Genomic DNA, 26,543 nt, shown 5'->3' with positions numbered 1-26,543 from the left:
AGGAAAGGAGGTACCATTCTAATATTTTTGCCAAGAAAACCCAAAATAGGATCATGAAGAGTCATACATAACTAAAAAAACAACTAAACAACAACATGGACCATAAATACTGTGTTAAAAATATTTTTGTACAAGTAGGTCCTTTTCCTCTGTCTCTGATCTCTTTGGGATAAAGACCCAGTAGTAGTATTATTTGGTCAAAGAGTATGCATATGGCCCTTTAGGTATGGTTCTATATTATTCTTCAGAATGGTTATGTCATTTCACAGTTCTCCTAACAATACATTAGTTTCTCAATTCTCCCACAATCCCCTTCAACATTTACATTTTTCTTTTTGCTCCTATTAGCTACTGTGATAGGTATGAGGTGGTATCTCAAAGTTGTTTTAATTTGTGTTTTTCAAATTAAAAATGATTTAGGGCACTTTTTCCATATGACTATAGATAATTGTAATTTTTTCATCTGGGAACTCCCAGTTCATATCCTTTGACCATTTATCAATTGGGGAATGTTTTGTATACTTATAAGTCTGACTCAATCCTCTGTAATTTGAGAAATGAGGTCTTTGTCAGAGACATTTGTTATAGCCTTCTGCCCCCATTTGTTGTTTTCCTTCTAATCTTGGTTGTATTGGTTTTGTTTGTGTAAAAAATGAATTTAATGCAATCAAAATTATCCATTTAATTTTTTTGTAATGTTTCTACCTTCTTTGGTCACAAATTCTTCACTTATGTTGTAAGGAAGATTAGGTAGTTATTAATTAAGAATTAAGGTGTATCTAGCAGGAAGGAGCTGGAGCTGGGAATTCCAAAATGGAATGAAGGAGCAGGACGAAGTGACTTGTGCTCTGAGAGGGATTCCATTAGGGGTTGGCACAAACTGTGGTTAGCCCTGGGAGATCTCAGAGTAAAAGGACACCCTGCATCCTGATTTCCCTGGGATCCTGTGTGGTGGTGGCATCTAGCAAAGAGGACAAGATCTACAGTGCAGTTCCAAGGGAAGAGGAGAAGTTTGAGATCTGGTGGACAGTGTCTCAAGCAAACCCTCTCAACTTGGTACCTGAGACCATCTTGGCTCTTGGCTTCCAGAGATCATCGGTGGATTACAGTGAGAACCCCAAAGCCACCCTCAGCCCTTAGCTGTGCTGCTCAAGCCTGGCAGGACCAGGTCTGAGGCAGTCACCCAGAGACTCCATTACAGCTCCTTGGACCCTGCCTGTTTAGGTCACTAAGTTAGTGTAGGGAAAACCTCCCTTTTCCCTGTGGTTTTTGTCATTAGGTTTTAAGGTTTTAGAGTAGAAATCCCTATCCCACCTTTTAGTTAACATAATTAAACTTGTTATAACCTTTACCTTGTCTGTTGGATTCAAAACCTCTGGTCCGGGGTGGCAGTTGGTCAACAGTCCCTTTTTCAATTAGGAGCAGCTTAGCTGCTCTGGTCTCCCAACCTGGTCTAGTTTCTCCAACAACCCAGTGTGTGTGTACCCACAATCATTTGGACTTATTACAATATCCCTAGTGTCTCCATCACCTTTATTTACCTATATTTTCTATACTTATCCATAAGTCTGTCAGATAAATTTTTCTGTATTCCCCTAATTTGTTTATGACACCACTTTTTTTTAATTTCTAGATCATGTATCCATTTTGACTTAGTGGTGAGATATGGTGAGATATTGGTCTATGCCTACTTTTTGCCATGTTGTTTTCCAGTTTTCTCGCCAGTTCTTGTCAAATAGTGAATTTTTCCCCAAATAGCTTGGATCTTTGATTTTTATGAAACATTAGATTACTATCATAATTCACTACTGTGTTTTGATTCCCTAACCTGATCCATTAATCTATTTCTTAGTCAATAGAAGTTTTTTTTTGATAATCACTGTTTCACAGATCTAGTATATCTAAAACTCCTTCCTTCATATTTTAAAAATTAATTCTTTTGATATTTGTGACCGTTTCTTCTTTTGTATGAATTTTGTTATTTTTTCTAGTTCTATGAAATATTTTTAGCAGTCTGATTGCTATGTCATTGAAGAGGCAAAACAATTTGGGCAAGATTGTAATTTTTATTATACACACTATCCATGAGCCATTGATATTTTTCAGTGGTTTAGGTCTAACTTTATTTGTGTGAAAAGTATTTTATAATTCTGTTCATATAGTTGCTGAGGTTTTTTTTATGCATTCTCCTGGACATTTTATATTGTCTATAGTTATTTTAAGTGGAATTTTCTTTTCTATCTCTTGCTGTTAAACTTTGTTGGTGGTAAATAGAAATGATAAACATTTGTATGGGCTTATTTTGTATCCTGAAACTTTGCTAAAGTTGTTAATTGTTTCTATTAGTTTTAGGTTGATTCCCTCTGCTTCTCTAGGTATATCATCATATTATCTTCAAAGAATGATGCTTTATTTCTTCATTGCTTATTTTAATTCTTTATTTTTCTGCTCTTATTGCTATAGCAAGTATATTTAGTATAATATTAAAAAGTAATGATGATAATGGACATCCTTGCTTCACTCTTGATATTATTGGGAAAGATTCTGGCTTATCACCATTACATATAGCTCCTGGTATTCAAATGACAAATTTTTGTCTGAGGCTTTTTCTGTATCTATGGAGATAATCATATGGTTTCTGTTGGTTTTATAATTTATATGTTCAATTATACTGTTAGTTATCCTAATATTGGACCATCTGCACATTCCTGATATAAAACCCACTTGATCATGGTATATGATTCTTGTGATAATCCTACAATCTCATTGCTAGTATTTAAATTAAATTTTATGTCAATATTCATTAGGGGATTGGTTTACAATTTTCTTTCTTTATGTTAGCTCTTCCTAGCTGAGGTATCAGAACCATATTTGTGTCATAAAAAAAAAAAACAAAATTGAAAGAATCTTTCCTCCCTATTTCCCCAAATGCTTTATGTAGCATTGAAGTTATTTGTCCTTTTAATGTTTAGTAGAATTTGCTTTTGAATCCATCTGGCTCTAGGGCCTTTTCCTTAGGGAATTTTCTGATGGTTTATTAAATTTATTTTTCTGTGATTGGTAAAGTATTCTATTTCTCTTTTGTTAATCTGGACAGCTTATATTTTTGTAAATATTCATCTATTTCACTTTGTCTGATTTATTAACATAGTGTTGGGCAAAATAACTACTAATAATTGTTTTAATTTCTTCTTCATCTGTTATGAGTTCTCCTTTTTCTTTTTTGAAACTGATAGTTTAGTTTTATTTTTTCCTTTCCTTAAATAAATTAATCAATCATTTATCTATTTTATGCATTTTTTCACAAAACCAGCTCTTGTATTACTTAGTTCATTGGTCTTATTTTTAATTTTATTTATTTTTAATTTTAGAATTTCCAATTCAGTGTTTAATTGGGAATTTTTAATTTGTTCTTTTTCTAGTTTTTTTTTTTAGTTTCATTCCCTTTTCATTAATTTGCACTTTATTGATATATGTATTTAGAGATATAAATTTCCCCCTGAACACAGCTTTGGCTGCATCCCATAAATTTTGTTATGTTTTCATTTTTTAACCCTTACTTAACATTTTAGAATTAATACTATGCATTTATTCCATTTATTCCACGGTAAGGGCTAGACAATAGTGTTTAATAGACTTGTCCTTGGTCACATAGATAGGAAGTATTTAAGGTAAGGTTGTAATTGTTTTTAAGTGACATTATTCATTGCTTCTATGATTTGTCCTTTGACCTATTCATAATCTTGGGATAAGATTATTTATTTTCCAATTAATTTTTAAACTTCCTACTTCCCTTTTTTGAAAGTAATTTTTTTTTCATCATAGCCTAAAAAGGATGCATTTGATATTTCTGCTTTCCTGAATTTGGTTGTGAGGTTTTTGTTCCTTATCATATGGTCAGTTTTTGTGAATATGTCATGTACTGCTGACAAAAAAGTATATTTGTTTCTTTTCCAATTTAATTTTCTCCAGAGGTCTTTAATTTCTCAGTTTTCTAAAGTTTTATTTATCTCTTTAATTTCTTTGCTATTTACTTTTTGATTGGATTTATCTACTTCTTAGTGGAGAAGTTTGAGGTCCCCCACTAGTAACATGTTATTGTCTATTTCCTTCTTAAATTCTTGTAACTTCTCCTTTAGGAATTTAGAGGTTTTGCCATTTGGTGCATATATGTTTAGTATTGATATTGTTTCATTTACTATGTTACCTTTTTTTCAAGATATAATTTCTTTCCTTATCACTCTTGATCAGATCAATTTTTACTTTTACTTTGAGATCACAATTGCTACCCTTGCTTTTAAAAAAAACCTGCTCATAAAGGTAAAGTTTTAGGTAATTTCCTGAGTTGATGAAAGGTTAAATCACTCTCCTATGGCCACCTAGCTAGTAAATGGCTGAAGCATAATAGGTTCTGTTCCAGCCCCTTATTTCTACTCTGTCTATTTTTTTTTCTGTTTTATGAGTGATTTTATCCCATTAATATTTACAGTTAAGTTCAGTAATTATGTATTTACTTCCACATTATTTTCCTCTGTTTAACCTCCTCTTTTTTCTTTCAGCCTTTTCTAATTCACAAATATTTCAAACATTTCTTTTCTGGCTTCTGCTTCTTCCAGTTTGCCATCCTTTGTCCACACCACCACCCCTTTTCTTATTCCCTTTTCCCTCCTTCTTTCCTAAAAGGTAAAATAGGTTTCCATAGTTAGCTGAATATGGGTATTATTCCCACTCTGATCTACTTCCCATTAAAATTTAGGCATTGGCTGTTATACCACTTAGCTTCTCCCAGACTATATTGATTCTTAGATGCTACTTCATGTAAGATAATTTAAACCCTTCTTCTTTCCTTTTCTCTTATTGCTATATATTCCTCACTCCCATCCCTTGATTTTTTTTGGAGGGGTTATGAACCCATTCTATTCCATTTCTTTCTTTTTATTCTATGTATACCCCTTCTCATTGTCCTAATAGTGATAAAATTCTTAAGTATCTTAAGTACCTAAAGTATCTTGAATACTTTAAGTATTTTATGTGATTTAAGTACCACCTTCCCAGGTGTGAATGTACTTAATTCTACCTTATTGGAACCTTAAAACTTTCACTTTTCTGTTTAATTTTCTATGCTGCTCTTGATTGTCAAATTTGCTCATTGAATTTTCAGTTGTTTTTTTTTTTTTTGGTCAGGAATACCGGGTACTCCTCTATTACATTAAATATAACTTTTTCCCCACTTGAAGGTTATGCTCATTTTCACTGGGTATGTGATTCTTATTGTAGGTCTAGATCCTTTGCCTTTTGGGAATATCATATTCTGTGCCTTTTGGTCCTTTAACTGAGAAGCTTTCAGGTCTTGTGTGGTCTTGACTGTGGCTCCCTGATATTTAAATTATTTCCTTCTGGCTATTTGCAGTACTTTTCCCTTGGTCTTAGAGTTTTAAAATTTTGTTGTAATAGTCCTGGATTATTTTATATTAGTGTCTCTTTCAGGAAACAATTGATGGATATTTTAAAATTCTATTTTCTTCTCTAGTTTGTTGATTTTAGACATTTTCCCCATATGATTTCTTGTAATGTGGAGCCTAGGCTCTCTTTTTGATCATTGCTTTCAGATAGTCTGATGATTTTTAGATAGTCATTCCTAGATTTTTCCACATCAGTTTTTTCCAGTGAAGTATTTCAAATTTTCTTCTGTTTTTTCATTTAAAATTTTTTTTATCTTATTGTTTCCTGAAGCCTTATGGAATCATTTGCTTCCATTTGCACAATTCTAATTTTTAGGGAGTTCTATTCTTCCTTGAACTTTTGTGTTTCCTTTTTCACTTGACCCATTCCATTTTTTAGTGAGTTGTTTTCTTCAGGGTTTTTTCCCCCTCCTTTGGAGTAGGCCTGGCTGTTTTGGGTTCCTCAATGTGTATTTCCAACAGGTTTACCGACAGGCTTCTAGGGGGGAAGTTTGAAGCAGTTTTTTCCAAACTGGATTCTACTATCCCTGCTGTTGATTTCCCTGTTGTTTCCTGTATTGGAATGTTCTCCAATCTATGGGTTCATTACTTCAGGTCACAAGAAAATGGGTAGGGTTACTGGGTTACTCCTCAACTCTGCTGTCTCATTGCCTTAGGCTTTTGAGTAAGTTTCCTCCGGGCATTAGATTTTTTTACTTAAGACCTGTTAGCACTCGTCTTGGGGGTACTCTCTGTCCTCAGTTTTCATTGCCTCAGGTAGCTTGATAATTAGTAGAATTGCTCCCCTATTGGAGTCTTATTGCCTCAGGCCAAATAGAAGTGTTCTGGAATGATCTGTGCTCTGCAAGCTCCCCTGGTATATGCTTTGTAAGCTCCCCTTTATGCATCTCTCATTGGATGTCTCCCCTCTCACCCCAGTGAAACATGTCCCTATTGCTTTCCTTTTTTCTATAATGCTATATTTTAAATTTTTCTATATTTATGGACTTTAGGTGAGTTGAAGTTCCTTATTTCTTTTTCATTATTTAAAAAAATTATTTTTAAATATTTTTCCATGTTGACATGATTCATTTTTCTTTCCCTTCCCCCTCCTAGAGCCAACAAACAATTCCATTAGGATGTATAAATATTATCATGAAGTTCCTTATTTCACCATCTTAGCTCCCAGCATGGAACCAGATAATGTATTAAGGGCTTTCCAAATGATTACCCATTTTTGATCATGGCTAGTTTGTTGAATGTGGGGTCCAATTCACCTCTATCTCAAGGGTTGTCAAATCCTCCTTGATTGGTTGCTTGTGTCTATAAAAGGAATGATAAGGCTTTATTTTTTATTTTTTATTTTTTGCTCACACTATCATCTTGCTGGCTTATTTCCTAGGAGTTATGGGCATCACAAACTAAACTGGTATAATGTGCCCTTCTGTTCTTCTTGATCTTTTCTTCCAGTTTTGAAAAATGACCCTAAATATTTGTTTCCCTCTTATTACTGGTCCTTAGTTTTAAGCACCAGAGGTGATTCTCACCAAATCAGGAGTGTGAGACATGGTTACTTTGGAGCCAGGATTGCAAATGGAATGGTAGAGCCATTTCTTGAAGCCCCGAAAAGCCAAGTGACCTGGACTCAAGCCCTAACTGGGCTTTGGAATAGAATCTAGGTGCTCTATGAGAACCAAGACATGCTGTGAAGCTAATCTCTTTTCCCTCCCAAGAGATTGAGGAGGTATAGGGGAAAGGAAGATTCTGCCTTCCCTGGGTTAGGGGGAATGTGTTTAAATTTTTAGCTTTATCTTTTGAAGGAAATATTCCCCATTTAGAAAATCTCCATTATGTTTACACAAATATTATTTCATTTGATCCTTAGGACAATTCTGAGATAAGTTCTATTATTATCACCATTTGAGAGTTGAAAAAACTGAAGTAAACAGAAATTTAAATGTTTTGCCTAGGGTTACAAAGCTTGTAAATATTTAAGACTGGATTAAACTCAAGTCTTCCTGAATTCAGGTCTAGCCCTCTATCTATTGTGATACAGGAATTCCCAATACAATAAAGCCATAGGTCTGATTAAAAAAAAAAAAAGCAAACATTCACATTTTGTGCAAGCATTAATTCCTTGAAAGAAATATTCAAGAATACATGTGCATTGAACCTCACTGCCACCATTTGTGTCTCCTTCACTGTCTAGCTCAAGGAATATAACTATTCTGAAGAAATTAGTTTAACCAGATACTTCTTCCTTCTTCCATCCTATCTATGTAAGTTAGACAAAGGGATCCAGAACCTCTTATAAATGTCATATTCTTTGATAAACACCTTTGAATACAATTGTGAGTAAGTTAGATTAAGTTGAACAGTTTTTAGTAGGATACTTTTGGAGTTCAGAGCTAGACTCATGGATATTCATGAGTTACTCCAGCTATTTCTCTAGATGTTGACCTACATTAGCAATGTCAAACTCTAAAATAACAGCCACTAATCTATAAATACATTTTTCAGTGGGATGATGTTAATTTAGTTTTGAAATATAATGCTATTCATGTATTATTGTATTTTAAAATTTATTTTCTTAAATATTACATTTTAAAAATTACATTTTGATCCGGTCCAGAACATATTGGAATGTGTTACTTGGGGCCGCATGTTCGACACATTCCCTATGTTACTTTGGGGTGGTCTAGTCAGTCTGCATCATATAGTTTTTTAGGATGTCTCCTCCATTGTCCTACAAATAGTTCTTACTTCTGAGACTTGCTCAAAAGGGAGAAGCATAAAATGAATAAAAATAAGCGGATTTAAGTTAGTTAGAAGGAAGAATACATGTGGCTACAAATCTCCCACTGTTCCAAATTAGTTCCAAGCTTCCATATCACCACTGACTTATTCATATTTGTCTCTAAACAGGGAATATTCTTTATCTTTCGCAAAGGGGGATGAAGAGAGAGAGGAAAAAAGTGAGAGGGAGAAAGGGAGAGAGAGACAGCCAGCCAGACAGAGACAGAGACAGAGACAGAGACAGAGACAGAGACAGAGACAGAGACAGAGACAGAGACAGAGAGCAACCACCTTTCCCTTCCTCTTTGAATAGAGAGGGTGTATGTGAAAAAGAATGTATCATTCATGAATGTCTCTCTCCAAGGATATTTAACACAGATTTTATTCAGGATATAGTTTACATATGCATTGTTTTCACAGTGTGCTGGCTTGTCTCCTCACAGAAACTTATGAATATAATTTTATTCTCCATGGATTTGAACCCATGTTTATTCTTTTTTTAAATTTTTAAATAAAGAATACACGTTTTCACATGTTTTCCAAAGTTATATGATCCAAATTGTCTCCCTCCCTTCTTTCCTACCTCCTCCCAGAGCTGGCAAGCAATACAATCTGGATTATACATATATTATCATGCCAAACATATTTCCATATAATTCATTTTTATAAGTGAATAATCTTATAAAATCAAAACCCCCAAACATACACCCAAATAAACAAGTGAAAGATCATATGCATTCACCTTCATTCCTACCCCAACAATTCTTTCTCTGGAGGTAGATTCTGGATATTCTGGAGATATTACTGTTAATAGCAAAATCTATGGTTCTACTTCTTTTCATACTGTATCAGTTCATGTAGGTCTTTCCAGCTCTTTCTGAAACCATCCTGTTCATCATTCCTTATAGCACAGAAATATTCCATCACCGTCATGTACCACAATTTGTTTAGCCATTCCCCAAATGAGGGGCATCCTTTTAGTTTCCAATTCTTTTCCACTACAAAAAGAACAACTATAAATATTTTTGTACAAAAAGGTCCTTTCCCAATTTTTAATCTCTTTGGGATATAGTAATCAAAGGGTATTCATTGTTTTATAGCTGTTATGGCATAATTCCAAATTGCCCTTCAGAATGATTGGATCAGTTTACAACTCCACCAACAATGAATTAGTGTCCCACTTTTGCTCTGTATCCTCTAACATTTATTATTTTCCTTTACTCTCATATTGGCCAATCTGATAGGTATGAGGTGATACTTTAGAATTGTTTTAATTTTCATTTCTCTAATAAAAAGTTATTTAGAACATTTTTCTTCTGATTATTGTTTGCTTTTATTTCTTCATCCAAAAACTGCCTATTCATATCCTTTGACTATTTATTGGGGAATGACTTCAATTCTTATAAATTTGACTTAGTTCTTTATATATTTAGAAATGAGACCTTTATCAGAGATATTTGTTATAAAAAATTTCCCCAGTTTGTTGTTTATCTTCTAATGTTGATTGCATTGGTTTTGTTTGTGCAAATTCTTTTTATTTTAATATAATCAGAATTATTCATTGTACATCTTGTAATGTTCTCTGTCTTATTTGGTTGTAAATTCTTCCCTTCTCCATATATATGATGGGTAAACTATTCTATGTTCCCCTAATTTACTTATAATATCATTCTTTACATTTGAATCATATACCCATTTTGACCTTATCTTGACATATGGCGTGAGATATTGATTTAAACCCAATTTTGCCTTGTTGTTTTCCCACATGTTTATTCTTGAGTTTAGGATCTGCTTCCTCCTTCCTCCTTTCTTTTTTATTTCTTATTTGTGTTCTGTTCTCTTTTTTAATCCACAGAATCTTTTCTCAGGGTCAGAAGATTGGGTCTGAGAGTCTAGCTGAGTCTACTACGTCAATGGTATCAAACACTTCTCCCCAAATATTTCTGGATGCCCTTTTGGATTTGGTTGTTAAGCTTATGTCATCTCGCCAATCCCTTATTCTTGCCCATCTTTTCTGATTTATATATATATATATATATATACATATATATACATATATATGTATATATATATCTATTTATTTATTTCCAAAAGAGTGCTTTTTATGTCACATCTTGTGCCCAGGCCATCAATGAGAGTATGCTGTATTCTGTAGTTACACACTATATATCTGTCTTTTTCTCTGATTTTTAGATCTGAATTTTATTTCTTTGGCATAAGAAACCCAATGAGGAACACCCTCTACCAAGGCAGATAGGTAAGTGTCTTACAATTTACTGTCTTAGTGGACTGCCTGGGGGCACTTAGAGGTTAAGTGACTTACTGATTAATTACAATGTATTATGTATTATGAGATATAATTAAAATATATAACCAAAGTTTTCATTTAAAGGCAAAAAATTATTTCCTTTTCCTAGTTAAGTGATTATATATATATGTGTATGCACACACACACACACATATATCCACCATACTTTCTCTCTCTCTCTCTCTCTCACTCTCTCTCTGTCACCTGTGTGCTCAGTGTGCAACTTGTGCAGGATTTTTCATTTCCTCTTTGGATAGAGTGGGTGGATGTGAAAAAGAATGTCTCTCTCATCTCTGTCTCTCTCCAACACAGGATATGTAATACAGGTTTCACCTAGGACATACTTTCATTGTTATTATACATTATAATTATATGATATAATAATAAATTATAATTACAAGAATTCTTATTCACTTTTGCGTAGATTAATAACAAGAATCATGAGCCTCATTATATAAGTTCAAAACCGAGGCAGGGGAAGGTAGCATAACTGTTATAGGATTGAAGATTTAGAGATAGAATGGATCTTTGATGCCAATTATTACAGCACTTTGCATATGAATGAAGTCAGTCCTGGAGTGGTTGTGACTTTCCCTGGTTCACATGGTATATATCTGAAGCAAGACTTGAATTCAGATCTTCCTGACTCTAAGTCTAACACTCTATCTGCTATAACATTTATCTGCACCCAGGCCATATTATACAACCAAGTGTATTAGCGACATATCTGTGGGTTCAGTGCTTTTAATAAATAATTATGGGACTAAAAGCACTTATACAGAAAACAAGAAAAGTTTTGATAGAAATTAGAACCAATATACCCAGCAGTCCTCAAATCAAGGCATGTTCTCTTCTTTGGATACTGCTCTTAGAAAACCAAGTTTCTATTACAGAAGACCTGAATCACTTAAGGATACATTTAGGTTTCTGAAATTGTTTACTAGGCTGTGACTCTAATATAAATTGAATCAAATAAATTTTTATGGGTATTCACCAGTGCTGAAACATTGCTTTCCCATTCCATCCCAGCTAGTGATTTCACTCTCAGCAAGAGGAGATGATGTTTCTCAAATGACTGAAGAATGTCCTTCTCAATTGTCCTGACAAAGCAGGTTACATCTCTGATCAGAGAGCCACTTGGTCTAGTCTTAGTGGCTGAGAATATTTTATGGCCTATGAAATTGTCTGGGAAAGGATGGGTTGTACACCAAGACTGGTTTCCATTTGTCACTCCAGCTGAAAACCTTCATAGCCATGTCACAGTTTGGATGTTATAAGAGATTTTTGAGTTCCAAAGTGGTCTCATCAATGGGAAAGTTGGAATTTACCAATACTTGTAGCCACTAGGCACTATGAACTTGCCTCTCCTGGTCTTTGCTGCAAAATTCAGAAGTTTGCCCTGCAGGAACTATAACTTGTATTCTGGAATCTGGCTAGCTTGCTTAGGAAGGTCATAGCTTTCTCTATATTGCATTTTATGAGCTCTTTTCATTAACCTTTGGATCAGACGAATGCAAGGCTTAAGGGAAGCCCAAGAAATTTAATAGAGGAGTTAGGAATAAATGTCAGAGCATTTATAAAACAGGGAACTAGGTGGTAGAATGAATAGAGATGTGCATGGAGGCATGGAGACTTCCTGAGTTCTAATCTGTCTTTAGACATTTATCAGTTGTGTGACCCTGGTCGTTACTTGACCCTCTTGCCTCAGTGTGGGAAGCCGTTCTATGTATTAAAGCCTTTGGAGAAATAGGATCAAATTTAGGGCCTGTTATCTGGATTCCCTATGTGACCAATCCAGGCTGAGGCAGTCTTTGTGTTTGGTCCTGGTCACCTGAGCCCCAAAAGGCTCTGGTACCAGCAGGTAGGTTAATCCAAAATCAACTTGATCCCTCCAAGAGGCTATTAGGAGTCATTTAGAGAAACAGAGTCTGTAACAGATATTTTATCTGGATCCCATTACAAAATCATCGGCAAGTAAAACTGTGTGTATGATTTTTCTGCACTGCATGTCAGGAATGCAGACAGAATGGGCCATCTAAGATAAAAATCTGAGGCTCCTCTTTTGACTCAGTTTTGATCCCCACCTTTCTTAGAACTCCTATTGGAAAACTTTGAAGCGGCAGACCAGCATCTACTGAGTTAATGATTCCTCTCCTTGATAATTAAGAAGCCTGGACCCTGACAAACATTACTTAAGATAAGTCTGCATACTTAGATAAGTATGGCGCTTTTAGTCTTGACTTTATTTGTCCAGGTGCCTATAATCCTGGAAGATAGAACTCAATAAGTGAGCATCTCCATAAAAATATTTCCTCTCCCAGAATTATCCCTACTAATTGATGGTTGGAATTTGGCCATTGTCTTGGTACTTATACCTTTACTCTTTAGACTTTAATGGGTTATGTATGATCTGTTACCCCTTCATAGCTGTGTTCTTTGTTTGAAACCAGTATATAATAAACTCCCAAGCCCACAGACTTTGGGACAGCATGGGCTAACCACTAGTCTAGTTGTTCTCATTTTCTTTCTCCTGCCTTAACCAACCATCCTATGCCACCATGCCGCTCAGGACCCCAAAAAATCATATAGAGGCATGGCCCCCTATACCTCAGTTTCTTCATATGTAAAATGAGATGGAGAATAAAATGGTAAATCACTCCATTATCTTTACCCCAAATATGGTCATCAAGAGTCAGACACAATTGAAATGACTAAACAATGACAACAAACTTATATTACAGGATGTTCCAAAAGTCTTAGTGACATTTTAAGATAAATGCCACCAAGTCTTTTGGGACACCCTGTTTATCCACATCAAAAGTGCAACCTCATTTTAGCAATGCCATTGGCTTAGGAAGGTGGAAACCTATGTTTTAATGCTAACTCTATCCCTAACAGGTTAAGTAACCATTGGAAAATTGTTTCCTTTCTCTGAGTCGCACATTCCTTATTTGAGAAAAAGGAAGTCATGGACTATGTGATCTCTCCTAGGTATGAATTTCTGTGATTCTAAGATTCAAGTTAGTAGAGGTCACATATGATTTAGGCTGAGTTTAGGAGGATCAAGTTTGTTCTATTTGGCCCCAGAGCACAGAACCAGGATGAACTCTTGCCCTAGAAGTTGAAAAGCCAAATAAGGCTTAATATCAGGAAAAGTTTTTAGAATTAGAATTGTTCAAAGATAGAATGGGACACTTTGAAAAATTGTGACTTTTCCCTTTCTGGAGATATGGGACCAGATTCCATCAAATCTACAATTTTCTCTTTCAAGAAACTGTAATTTGGAGAAGTTGTTCAAAGTTTCACAGGTAGAATAATGGCAGAGTTGGGAAAGAAACTCATCCTCTGCCATCAAAATACAGGGCTGAATGGATATTTGTCAAGTGTGTTATAAAGGACATTCATTTTAGATACTGATTAACCTCTGTGGCCACTGAGGTGCTATCCAAATCTCAAGTTCTGTGATTCGGTGAAAATCATGGATTTCTAGTCATCTCTGTATGCTAGGTGGTCCTGTTGTATTTTTTTTTCTTGCCCAGATACACGTGAATCCTATGGTGAGTCTCTAATAGGCCTTATTTTTTACAAAGTAGTTAAACAGAAATGGATAACATCTTGTTTTGCTTACCATTTTTGTGGTAAGGAAGGGAGTTAGCATTTCCTGGTATTGAGAAATGTAGGCATAAATAGTGAAACTATTCCCTGAAACTTCACTCTTTGGGTACTGCTCTTAGAAAACCGGTGACATAGGCAGGCTATGATATCTTGCCCTCCCTTCTAGTGTGGTCGTGATAATTCTACCTCATGCCTTTAGACTGTGTGGCCACGCTCACCTGCATCATGCCTAAAGAACAGGGCCAGCCTATTACTTTTGACAGGTTGAGAACTAGCATAAGGTTTTGATTTTGAATTAGAGGAGGACAGGCTAGAACAGGGCATGTTAAATCTGGAGAAAAGATTGGGATGGTGGTATATGAAAACCATCTTTCAGCAAGTGGTACAGTGGATAGAGCATTGGACCAGGAGTCAGAAAGACCTGAATTCAAATATATTCTTAAGAAGTTAGTAGCTGTACGATCTTGAGCAAGTCATTTATCCTCTGTCTACCTCAGTTTCTTCAGTTATAAAATGGGGATAATAATGACATCTATCTCTGAGGGTTGCTATGGAGATAAAATGAGATATTTGTAAAGAGCAGTATCTGACACATAATAAATATGTATATTAATATACATATATATATAAATTCTAGCTATTTTTCTTATTATTTATCATTATATAAAAGAGCTCTCTGGTGGAAGAAAGATTGACTTATTCTGTTTGGTCCCAGGGGTAAGGGGAAACAATAGGGCAAAAAGTAGAAGTTGCAAAGAGATAAATTCAGGGTTGATGTTAGGAAAAGTTCCATAACAGTGAAAACTCCCTCTAAGTAGAATGAGCTTATGACGAATATTTTTCTTAGGGAATTTAAAGGCAAAAGGTGGATAACCACTTGTCATGTATGCAATAATGGGGATTTCCGACCGACATCATCAATTTGAAGTGGGAAGGGACATGAGAGGCCACAAAGGCCTCTGATTTTAAGTATGAGGCAACTAAAATTGAGAGAGTTGAGGTGATTTGCACAGGGTCCCATAGTTAGGATATGAGGTAGAATTTTAACTCAGATCTTCCCAATTTCAAGCCTAAAACTCAACTAGATACCTTTCATGTATCAGTTAGAATAGATGGCCATTCAGGTCCCTTCCAGCTCTCACATTCTGTGTGATTCTGTGATTCTCAAACTATTTTAGCATAACATTAGACAACTAGTGGGTGCTTAATAAATATTTATTGATTGATTAATTGATAGGTTCACCTGGAATGTGATAACATAGAGCTTAACTTCCCAGGGTAATAGGAACAATCAGAAAACTATATTGAAAGAAATTAAATTTAAGATTTGGGGTCAAACATCCACAGAATAGGAACAAAAGAGTACTCCAAAATGGTCCTTCAGTTTACATATTGTTGGGGGCATGGCACCACCGATAATTGGACCCATTAATCTTCTGGTGACAGGCTGTTGTTACTTGACATCTAGTCTGTCTCCCAATGCACCAGGCAGAGTGGATGATCTCATTCCATGATGAGAGAGAACCACAGAGCGCTGGCTTTTAGAAGCTTGTAATTATCTTGGAAATGCTGAAACAATATCAAGCAAATGTTCCTTCGACTTAAAAATATATTTCTGAAGCTTCCTGACATGAAGTTTAATACGTCAACATTTTTAAAATGATGAAGAAATTGCTGTGAGTAGGGTTAGCTTTCTCCCTAGAAGGGGACTTATTACCAGCCTCCCCTCTTTTATTCCCCTCCCTACCTCCTTTGCTCCACTTTGATTTTCCCCAGCATCTCGTCATTAGGCATACTAATAAATATCATTTTAATTTGTTCCTTCCAGTTTAAGGCATTACCTTTCCATGATCATCTTTGGAAATGTATCTTGGTAAGAAATAATGGATGATGTCACTGTCAGCCATTAACCCTTCAGTGTGAATCAGTTTAATCTCTGTCTTTCCTTCTTGACACCTGAGATCAAAGCCCCAAAGAAATGATATTTGAGTGGGGTGAAGAGAAGGCAAATTTTGGGTCACTGGTTAGCTTTGGGAGGACATATCTGGGTGAGCATGGCATGCATTTTGTCTTTATAACCCCAGCCACTTTACGGAGTAGACTTGTTCTGACTGGTTTGGAGCTTCAGAAGCAGCAGAAGGCATTGGTTTTATGCAGGTCCAAGGAGAGATAAGACCTTATATCATAGACACTCAGTAACACTTATTGAATTAGATTGGTATGAAAAGGAGGTCAATTAACAATGAAAGGTGGATAACAGGGGAAGGGGAAGACAACAAAATCTAAACTTCTTAGCTGAAAGGATACCTTATTTTTCCTTTCTTTCTTTCCTTTCTGGAATTGTATCAGGCTCTTCCTAATGGCAGTTCTTCCTTATTTCCTTATGATGACAATAGTTCATCTTTATAGAGGGGCAATACAGAATGACATAATAGTGTAGTAATAATAAAAGTAGGAAGTTCTGGGTTCAGATCTCTGACATAGATTGGTTATGTGCCTCTGGCAAGACACAAGTTCTCAGGCAACTGTCTAAGATTGTAAAGTACACAGAAGGTGCTGGATTACATTGTTAGAGGAATGAATAAAGGCACAGTGGCAGTTCCTTTCTGACTCCAAGCCTGGTACTCAATCCCCTGCATCACCTAGTATTGCTGATAATGATTGTTAATGGTTTTAGGTAGATGCTCTTTATCACTTTGAGGGGAGCTCCTTTTATTTCAATATTTTCTAATGCCTTCATATGGAATGGGTCTTGTATTTTGCCAAAGGTTTTTTCTACCTCTGTTGAAATAATCATATGGTTTCTGTTGGTTTTGTTATTGATATTGTTAATTATCATGATAATGTTCTTAATATTGAGTTATCCCTACATTCCTTGTATAAAACCTACCTAGTCATGGCATATGGCTCTTGTGATATAATACTTAATATTCTGTGATAATCTTCTCATTAATACTATATTTAAAAATTTTACATCAATTTTATTAGAGATTGGTCTATAGTTCTTTCTTTGTTTTAGCTCCTCGTTTATATATCAACACATATTTGTGTCATAAAATAAATCTATATGAATTACTTCTCTCCCCATATTTTCCAAATAGTTTATGTAATATTGGAATTAATTTTTCTTTGAATGTTTGGTAGCATTCACTTGTGAATCATCTGACTCTTGGCCTTTTTCTTAGGAAATTCTTTAATGATTTCTTCAATTTCTTTTCCTGTGATGGGGTTGTTTAAGTATTCTAATAACTATTCTGTAAATTTGGGAAGCTTATACTTTTAAAAATATTCATTTATTCGACTTAGATTTTCAGATTGATTGACATAGATAGTAGATGAAGTACCAGACTTGGGTATTTTTTGTAGGCTGTTCTAATCTATGTATTTATTTTAATCAATAAAAACATTAATCAACAAACATTTATTAAGCACCTATTGCATTTCAGGTACTTTGTTAGCTCTGAAAATGTGTTGTTCAGTCATTTTCAGATATGTCCAACTCTGTGATTGATTTTGGAATTTTTTTTGGCAAAGTTACTGGATCAGTTTGCCATTTTCTCTTCCATGTCCTTTTACAGATGAAATAGATGCAAACAGTGACTTGCAAAATAAAGTTTCTTGCCCAGGGTCACATAACAAGTGTCTAAGGCCAGATTTGAATTCATGAAGATGAATAATCCTGATTCCAACCTCAGTGCTCTGACAATACAAAGTTACAAATGAAATTACCTCTCTGCTCAAGGAACTTACATACTCACTGTGGCTAATAAATGCTGTTTTCCGTATTGTTCCTACTATGATATTATAAGAAAGAGGGATTTTCTCATTTAAAAGGCAATTATGTAAAAAATCCTCAAAAACTTGCTTTTAACTTTGCTTTAATTTCCATGCCCATGTGAAATTTATTTATTAATTCTTACAAACACCAGGAAACCATTATCTATAAGTTTACCCTCAGAGCAGAAAGAATAGCCAGGAGTAAAATATTGTGAATTTTAAAATCTAATCTTATGAATTTAAGACTATAAAACCAGTGCAACTCTTTTGAAGGAAATAGAGACAGGAAAACAAACAAAAAAAACCCATTAAGGTAATGGGCACTGAAGTTGGCAGAGGGTACAGGGGTTCAGTTGATTCTCAAATGTAGTAAACTTTTCCAGTGTCTCTCTTTGCTTTTTTTAGGTTTGGAAGTATTATCTCCTCTTATTATTGTCACCAGTGTTAATTAGATTGTTAACTATTATTCAAAACAATTTCTTTATCCTTAAATCTATATTGTTCTCTAAATGAAATAGTTAATGCAGTCCCTTAGGGAGTACAGTGACAAAAGCCATTTTGATTTCAGTGTGTGTGTGTGTGTGTGTGTGTGTACTTTCCTCCCAATTACATGTAAAAATAATTTTAAGAGTCATTAAAAAATATGGGTTTCATATTCTCTCCATCCTTCCAACTTTTCCTCCATCCTACATCTCCCCTCTCCCTGAGAGGGCAAGCAATTTGCTATGGATTTTATATATGCACTCATATCATGGAATATATAAAATTAAACCATGGGTCAGCTGTGGGAAGGCGCCAAGGATTTCCTTCCCCAACTTTGGGTAAAACACCAGCTGTGAATCTCAATTTAATTATATAAAGCACAGTAAGCAAGTTGAAAGAAAGTTGTGTGGATAGAAAGATAGATAATGTTGAGCTAACACTTTGAGCTCCTTTGGGGTGGGGGGAATAGTTAGACAGTGGTAGTTTCCAAAGTAGCAGCTAGTTCATGCCTATCTTTTCAGCCATTTGGGATTTTACTTTAATTTACAGCTAAGGGAGATAAAAAGGGTAGAATTCTTTCACGGACTCTACTTTTATCTCTATAGAGTTTGCCCAGGAAAGGGCATAGGATTCCTTACCCTGACAGTTCTAAATTTGTCTCCCTCCTATTAGAGAAAGCCAGGTGCTTTCTGCTGTGACTGCCCTGCAGAAGAAAAATGACCACTCTGGCTTATTTTCCTGGCACATTTCTGTTGCTTGGAAGGCAATACAGAAATGTACAGTTTAAAAGAAAATCGATGTCTGGATAAATCGTTTAGGGTACGGGTTCCCCTTTATTGGATTTTCTGAGAAACGGAATTCACTCACAAATGAACTTGTTTGTCTTCTGTCCCCTTTTGTATGATTTATTGGGGTCTTGTACTTTCATGAAGAAAACATTTGAATGCAACGACTCTGAAATACTGATGAGATATGGATTTGGGCTTACTTGTTGCCTTTTTGCAATTTGGTTCATGTACAGAACTCACATCCCTGGGGGTAGATTTGGAACAGTATCTATCTGGTATCAGTAGAGTTGATTGTGTGCATATTCAGGTTGGCCTGAAATTCTAATTTGCATTTTGTAGAGCCCAAATTCACTGCCATAAGGCAGAATTCTTCCATTTTTGTGTCTTCAATCTAAATTACAAGATTTTAGAATTCTGCTAAAGTCATATAGCTAACTCTAAGGTCAATGTCAGAATGTCAGAATGTCACTATATATCACTAATGTCAGAAAGACCACTATAACAGAATCCTAGAAAGGAGGATCAACCAAGACATGGTTCATTATAACATATGATTATCAATTATCTGGTGATTATGAAAAGTGGTGTGGCATTATGGATATAGTAGATTTTGAGTCAGAAAGAACTGGGTTTTAAGACCACCTAAAATATTTACTAGATACATGTCTTTAGGGAAGCAGTTTAATCTCTCGGAACCTCATTTCCCTCATCTTTAAAATAAATTAATGAATGAAAAAACATTTATTGTTTACTATGTATGAAATATAGAGGAGTTCTGGGACTATAAATTGAAAAATTGGAACAGTTGCACTCAAGGAATTTACATTCTTATTGGAAGAGATAAAATATAAAAAGAAGTTCAGCTACAAGGTAGTTTGAAAACAATGGAACTTCTAAAGTTCTAGCATAGCATAATATAGCACAGCAGAGCACAGCAGAGCATAGCAGAGCACATCAGAGCACAGTAGAACACAGCAGAGCAGACTAATAGAGTGTAAGGCAAGATTCAGTGGTTCTTAGAAGATAATAAAAATTAGTACTTAGAAATATTGTGAGGATCAAAAATATTGTATATGACTCATGGAATTGTACACATGTAAGCCATTATTATTATTCATAATAATTGAAAAGTAGAATGAATATTATATGTGGAAAGGGTTATTGGTCATACATTGACCTTTACTGAACTTTTCATTGTAACATGCATATATAGATTATAACATATTACAAAATATAATAGGGCAATCTTTAAAAAAATGAGTTGAAGTTTTATCAGTGGAATAGGAGACAAAAGAAATAACCAAAAATCTCTTTAAATAAACTCTAGGGACTGTACTCTATACAACCTATATGACCATGAGGAGTTCATTTCCTTTTTTTTGGTTATGATTTCTAAGGATACCATATTTTCTAACCCCGTGGGTTAACCTTACAATTTATGTGAAGACCTTCAAGGAAGCTGGTACAGCCTAAGGGCATTCCAGAAAGCTCCTCAAATGTTGTCTTTAAAATTTATACGTTTAAAAAATAGACATAGTGCTGCCTTTTAATGATCTCTCTAGAGAAGGGGCAGATCAGTGATCTGCCCTTTTAATGATAACTCTAGGGAGAGGATTGTGTTAGGTTTCAAATAAGAAAAAAATGAGGTCAGTTTCTTCATCTGTAAAAGAAGAGACTTTAACTCATTGATTGCAGAGTTTCCCTCCAAGCTATAAACTTAAGATGCTCAAATAAGACATGGTCATTTTGGTTTGAAGTTGAATGAAATGAAAATTACAAATTGGGAATAAAAGAAGATTAGTTCAATATTCTCTTTAATAAGTTTGGGAAAGATGAGGTAAGAATATGTGGGAGGTTTTAAAGGGTTTCTCACTCAGCAAGAATATTGTGAACATTTAGAATTTAAAGATTTGAAACTTAACATTAGTTAGTAAGTGGTAATTTAATAGCTTGTAGAATTATTTTATAGATAGTGAAGTGGTGCACTTGGTAGAGAGCTGGGCCTGGAGTCAGCAAGACCTGAGTTCAAATTTAGCCTTAGATACTTTTTTGTTGGTGTGAGCACAGGCAATTCAATTAACCTCTGCCTTAGTTTCCTCATGTATAAAACATAATAGCATCTACCCTGCAGAGTTATTGTGGGAATTGAATGAGAATATTTATAAAGGGCTTAGCACAGTGTCTGGCACATAGTAGGTGTTATATAAATACTTATTTTCTTCCCTTCCTTTCTCTTCAGCAAACTTTAAATGCTCAGTTTACTTTAGCAGAAGTCCTATTTGACTGGATATAAGAGGGCCAATCTATCCCCCAATAAATAGGTATCTTAATTTAATATCAGAAAAAGAAGTTGACCAAGTTATAAATTAATGGCTAACCACTGCCCTCATTTTATATGATGGAGCAAATATATTTATAAATGAATTATAACAACTGTTTAAAAAGTTATTAGTAACTATGGCATAAAAGTTATTTGAAAAAATCATAGCAGTGATAACTATTTCAAACCCTTCTTATGAGCCACTAATGGTTTTGATGGGCAAACAAATGAGAGACAAATAGAAGAGAACTATAGATAAGTTTCATTAAAAGGCATTGATATAAAATTTTAAGTAAAAACTTCATATACTCCAGAAAAATTTCTTAAAAATCATTGTAAGTTGGATTCTTATCATGAAAGCATGTATAGCTTAACATTATAGGTTCTATCATATAAAAACATAAAATTATATAATTATTTTGGCAAAAATGACACTCATTTATGTAAAAATCCCTTAAAAGCATGGTTATGGAGGGGCTATTGTTTATTCTGATTGAAAAAGTAAATCCAAAACCCATTAAAAACTGGTATATAGCAAAACTGCCCACTTTTCCCTGTAGTATAAAACATGGTTGTTAATAATATACAATTCTTCTTTGGAAAATGTAAACATCCTGTGCTCACTTTTCTTTAAAGGAATGCATATTTCTTTACTTGTATATGAACTGGATTTACGTGAGGCAGAGTTATCAGTCTTATTCTCTCTTCCAGAGTCTTTGAAGTCCAGTGGCAAGACAAAATTGAGGATATCAGGCTAGTAAAAGACAGGATTTATGGTGTGATGGCAGTTCATTAAAAAAAAAAAGATCAAAGGCTCTTTGTGGATTATTCGATTTATATTTGATATATTAATTTAAATGGAGAAGAATATGGTAAACTGGTCCAGTATTTTTTGGTGAGAAAACCACAAATGGGATGAGAAAGAATTGGGCATGACTATAAATGACAACAATAAAAATAGTGATTTAGAAAGTTAATGTAATCTTAAAGAGAATTAAGAACAATATGTTGTCCAGAATGAGAGGGATGAGAGTCCCATTCTATTTAGCTCTGCCTAGTCAGACAACATCTGGAATATTTTGTTCAGTTGTGGGTAGTACATTTTAGGAATAACATGAAAAGCTGGAGGATATTCAGGGTGAGTAATGAAGGTAATATAGTAAACTGATAGTTTATATCATACTATATGAATGAAGATCAATTGCATGAACAGGGAATGCTTAGCATAGAGAAGACATAAGAATACTAGCAGATGATAATTCCTTTCAAGTGTTTGAAGACTATTTATGTAGAAAAAATTATTAGATTTGGTCTGCTTGACTCCTAAGAGCAGAGCTATGAGCAATTCATGGGAGCTCTAAGAAGACAAATTTAAGTCTATTCTAAGAAAAGACTTCCTAAGTATTAGCCATAGCCAAAGGAGAATGAGCTGTCTCAAGAACTGTATTTTCCTTCCTAAAAGACTTTCAAATGGAAAATGGATAGCCACTTTTTGAATACGTCAAAGAAAGAGTTCTTGTTTGGGTATGGATTAGCTTAGATGGTCTCTGAGATACTAACTCTGAGGTTCTAAATATATCATCACCCATCACCACCCTTATCCTCCCCACTCTATAATGATTTTTCAAGCCTCTTTATGTTATATAATTTATGCCATTTTATCTCTCCCTTCCCTTTGCAACCCTCTCTTTCACCCCTTTTTTACATATCATTCATATGTATACATATCATATCATACATGCATATTGTTTCATATCATCACATTTAAATACACATCATATCATCATAATCGGCTTATTTCCCCACCCTCTTTCAGAATAAATTTCTTCTATTTTTCTCTAAGAATAATTTTTGAGAATTATAGGTATCCTCTTTCCATGTAGACATATAAACATTTTGACCTTAATGAGTCTCTTAAATTCTCTCTTTCTCGTATACCTTTTTGGGCTTTTCTTGTTTCTCATGTTTAATCTTAATAATTTTTGTTTAGGACTGGATTATTCCTCAGAAATGCTTGAAAATCTTCTATCTTGTTGAATGCTCAGTTTTTCCCCTGAAAGAATATACTCAATTTTGCTGAATAGGTGATTCTGGGTTGTAAACCTAAATCTTTTGCCTTTCTTAACATCATATTCCATGCCTTTCAAGTCTTTAATGTAGAAGCTGCTAGGTCCTGGTGTGATCCTGAGTAGCTCCATGGTATTTGAATTCTTTCTTTCTAGCTGCTTGCAGAATTTTCTCCTTGGCTTGGTGGTTCTTGAATTTAACTATTACATTTCTGGAAGTTGTCATTTGAGAATTTCTTTTTGGAGGTGATCTGTGAATTCTTTCTGTTTCAGTTTTATTTTCTTGTTCAAGCACCTCTGGGCAGTTATCTTTGATAATTTCTTTTAATATGATGTCCAAGGTTTTTTCCTGATCATGGCTTTCAGGTAGTCTAATAATTCTCAAATTGTCTCTCCTAGATCTATTTTCTAGGTTAGTTGTTTTTCAATAAGATATTTCATGTTTTCCTCTGTTTTTTTTTCATTCCTTTGATTTTGCTTTATTGTTTCTTGATTTCTCATGAAATCATTAGTTTCTAGATGATCAATTCTGATTTTTAAGACCTGATTTTCCTCTGTTAGTTTTTGGTTCTATTTTTTTAGTTGACCCATTTCTTCTTGCATCACTTTAATTTCTCTTTCCCACTTTTCCTCTGCCTCTCTTAATTATTATTTGAAGTCTTTTTTGAGCTCTTCCAGAATCTATGTCCAATCTATATTTTTCTTTTGGACTTTACATGTATTTCCTTTGCTTTCACTGTCCCCTTCTGTGTTGTGCCTTGCTTTTTGTCTCCATAAAAAGTCTTTAGAGTTAGGTGATGATTTTTTTTTGTTATTGTTGTTTGCTAATTTTTCCTATCTAATTATAGGTAGGCTCTGTTTTCTGGGAAGTGGAGGTACCCTATTAAATTTCATTCCTTTCTTGATGCTGTTCTCAGGTTATTTTCTAGGTTTTTACCATTTTCAGTTCTTGGACAATAATGTGATGGGCTGAGGGCTGGGAACTCTGAGAGTTCCCTCCCCCTGTTGATTCAATTAACCCTTGAAATCCTGATAACACAAAGACTTGTCTTAGGCTTAGTTGTAAGTTTTTGGTCTTACTTTTATCTTGATCAGGCCAGGAACTACTTAAATTATAGTCTTGGGCTTAAGTGTAAATTTCTGGTCTTACTGTGTACTTGTTCTAATCAGGAACACCCTTGATTGCCCTGACCTGGCACTCCTCCCTGAGCTTTAGGCAAAAATATCTGATTCCTCCATTTGTACTATCAGCCACCCCCAATTGTGAACTATGTCCTCCTCCCAAGCCCAGACTGGGATTCCTGGTTTTGCTTTGGGCCCACACAGATCAGCCCACTTTAGCCCAGAATGCCCTGGGCTGGCACTCTGAACTTCTCCACAGGTTTGAAGTTTAAAGACTTGTGGGTTGGCTAGGACCACTATTTTACCAGTCAGGATCTCAGTATCTGAATGTTGGCTTTGGCAAAGGTTCCCAAACATAGACAGCTGATGTGGGGTGGAAGTGTGTGGTTTGCTCTTCCTCCTTTGCTATAGTCCCTTGATGGCTCTGTTCCCCTCTCATCCCAGTCTCCCAGATGTTCTCTGCCTACCTTTTGGGTTTTTGTTTTCTTGAAATTTGTTTCACTCTGTCTCATTGTTGGTCCTTTCACTCCTGTATTCATTTTGTGGAGATATTTTAATATAGGTTGGAGAGGATCCTTGTGATGACTTAGAGCTACTCTGGTTTACTCCACCATCATGACTCTGCCCCTGGAAGATTCTAAATATATCAAATAAATTATTCTTTGGTGAGATTTTATGATTCCTGAAATAGTGGGAATCACCACATTAGTGAGAGACAGGGGTATTTGTGAGTCCATTGTAATCATTATTTCCGTTTAATAAATAAGTGCTTCTTGACCTCTTACCATTTATTCAATAGTTATCTGAATAGTTTGTAAGAGCAATGACCTTCCTTGTTTTCTTTTGATTTATAATCCCCTATGGCACTGAATAGAATGCTCGCTAGATAATGGATGGATACTTAATAAATAATTGATAAACCAGCCAAAGTAGATCTAATCGTAACTAACATTTTTCTAAATGTCTTTTTAAAATAAGAATAAAGAAGGCAGGGGTGGCTATCATGATCTCTGACTGAGCCAAAGTAAAAATTGATAAGGTTAAAAGAGATAGGGAAGGTAACTACATCCTAATAAAAGGCAGTATAAACAATGAAGAAATATCAGTACTCAATATGTATGCACCAAATGGTATAACTTCCAGATTTCTAAAGGAGAAGCTAGTGGAGCTCAAGGAGGAAATAGATACCAAAACCATACTAGTGGGGGACCTCAACCTTCCCCTATCAGATCTAGATAAATCAAACCAAAACATAAATAAGAAAGAGATAAGAGAGGTGAATAAAATCCTAGAAAAATTAGAGTTAATAGATATATGGAGAAAAATAAATAGAGGCAAAAAAGAATACACCTTCTTTTCAGCAGCACATGGAACATTCACAAAGATAGACCATGTAATAGGGCACAGAAACATGGCAAACAAATGCAAAAAAGCAGAAATAATAAATGTAACCTTCTCAGATCATAATGCAATAAAAATAGTTATTATTAAGAATACATGGAGAGGCAAACCAAAAACTAACTGGAAATTAAATAATATGATTCTCCAAAATAATTTAGTGAAAGAACAAATCACAGAAATGATTAATAATTTCATTGAAGATAATGACAATGATGAGACATCTTACCCAAACCTATGGGATGCAGCCAAAGCAGTTTGAGGGAGAAAATTTATATCACTGAGTGCATATATTAACAAATTAGGGAGGGCAGAGGTTAATGAATTGGGCGTGCAAATTAAAAAACTAGAAAATGAACAAATAAAAATCCTCAGATGAAAACTAAATTAGAATATATATATATACATATATATATATATATATATTAT

This window comes from Gracilinanus agilis, chromosome 4, assembly GCF_016433145.1.
Source record: "Gracilinanus agilis isolate LMUSP501 chromosome 4, AgileGrace, whole genome shotgun sequence".
In the NCBI taxonomy this organism is placed as follows: Eukaryota; Metazoa; Chordata; class Mammalia; order Didelphimorphia; family Didelphidae; genus Gracilinanus; species Gracilinanus agilis.
The sequence above is the reverse complement of the archived record's forward strand: the minus strand, read 5'-3'. Positions refer to the sequence as shown.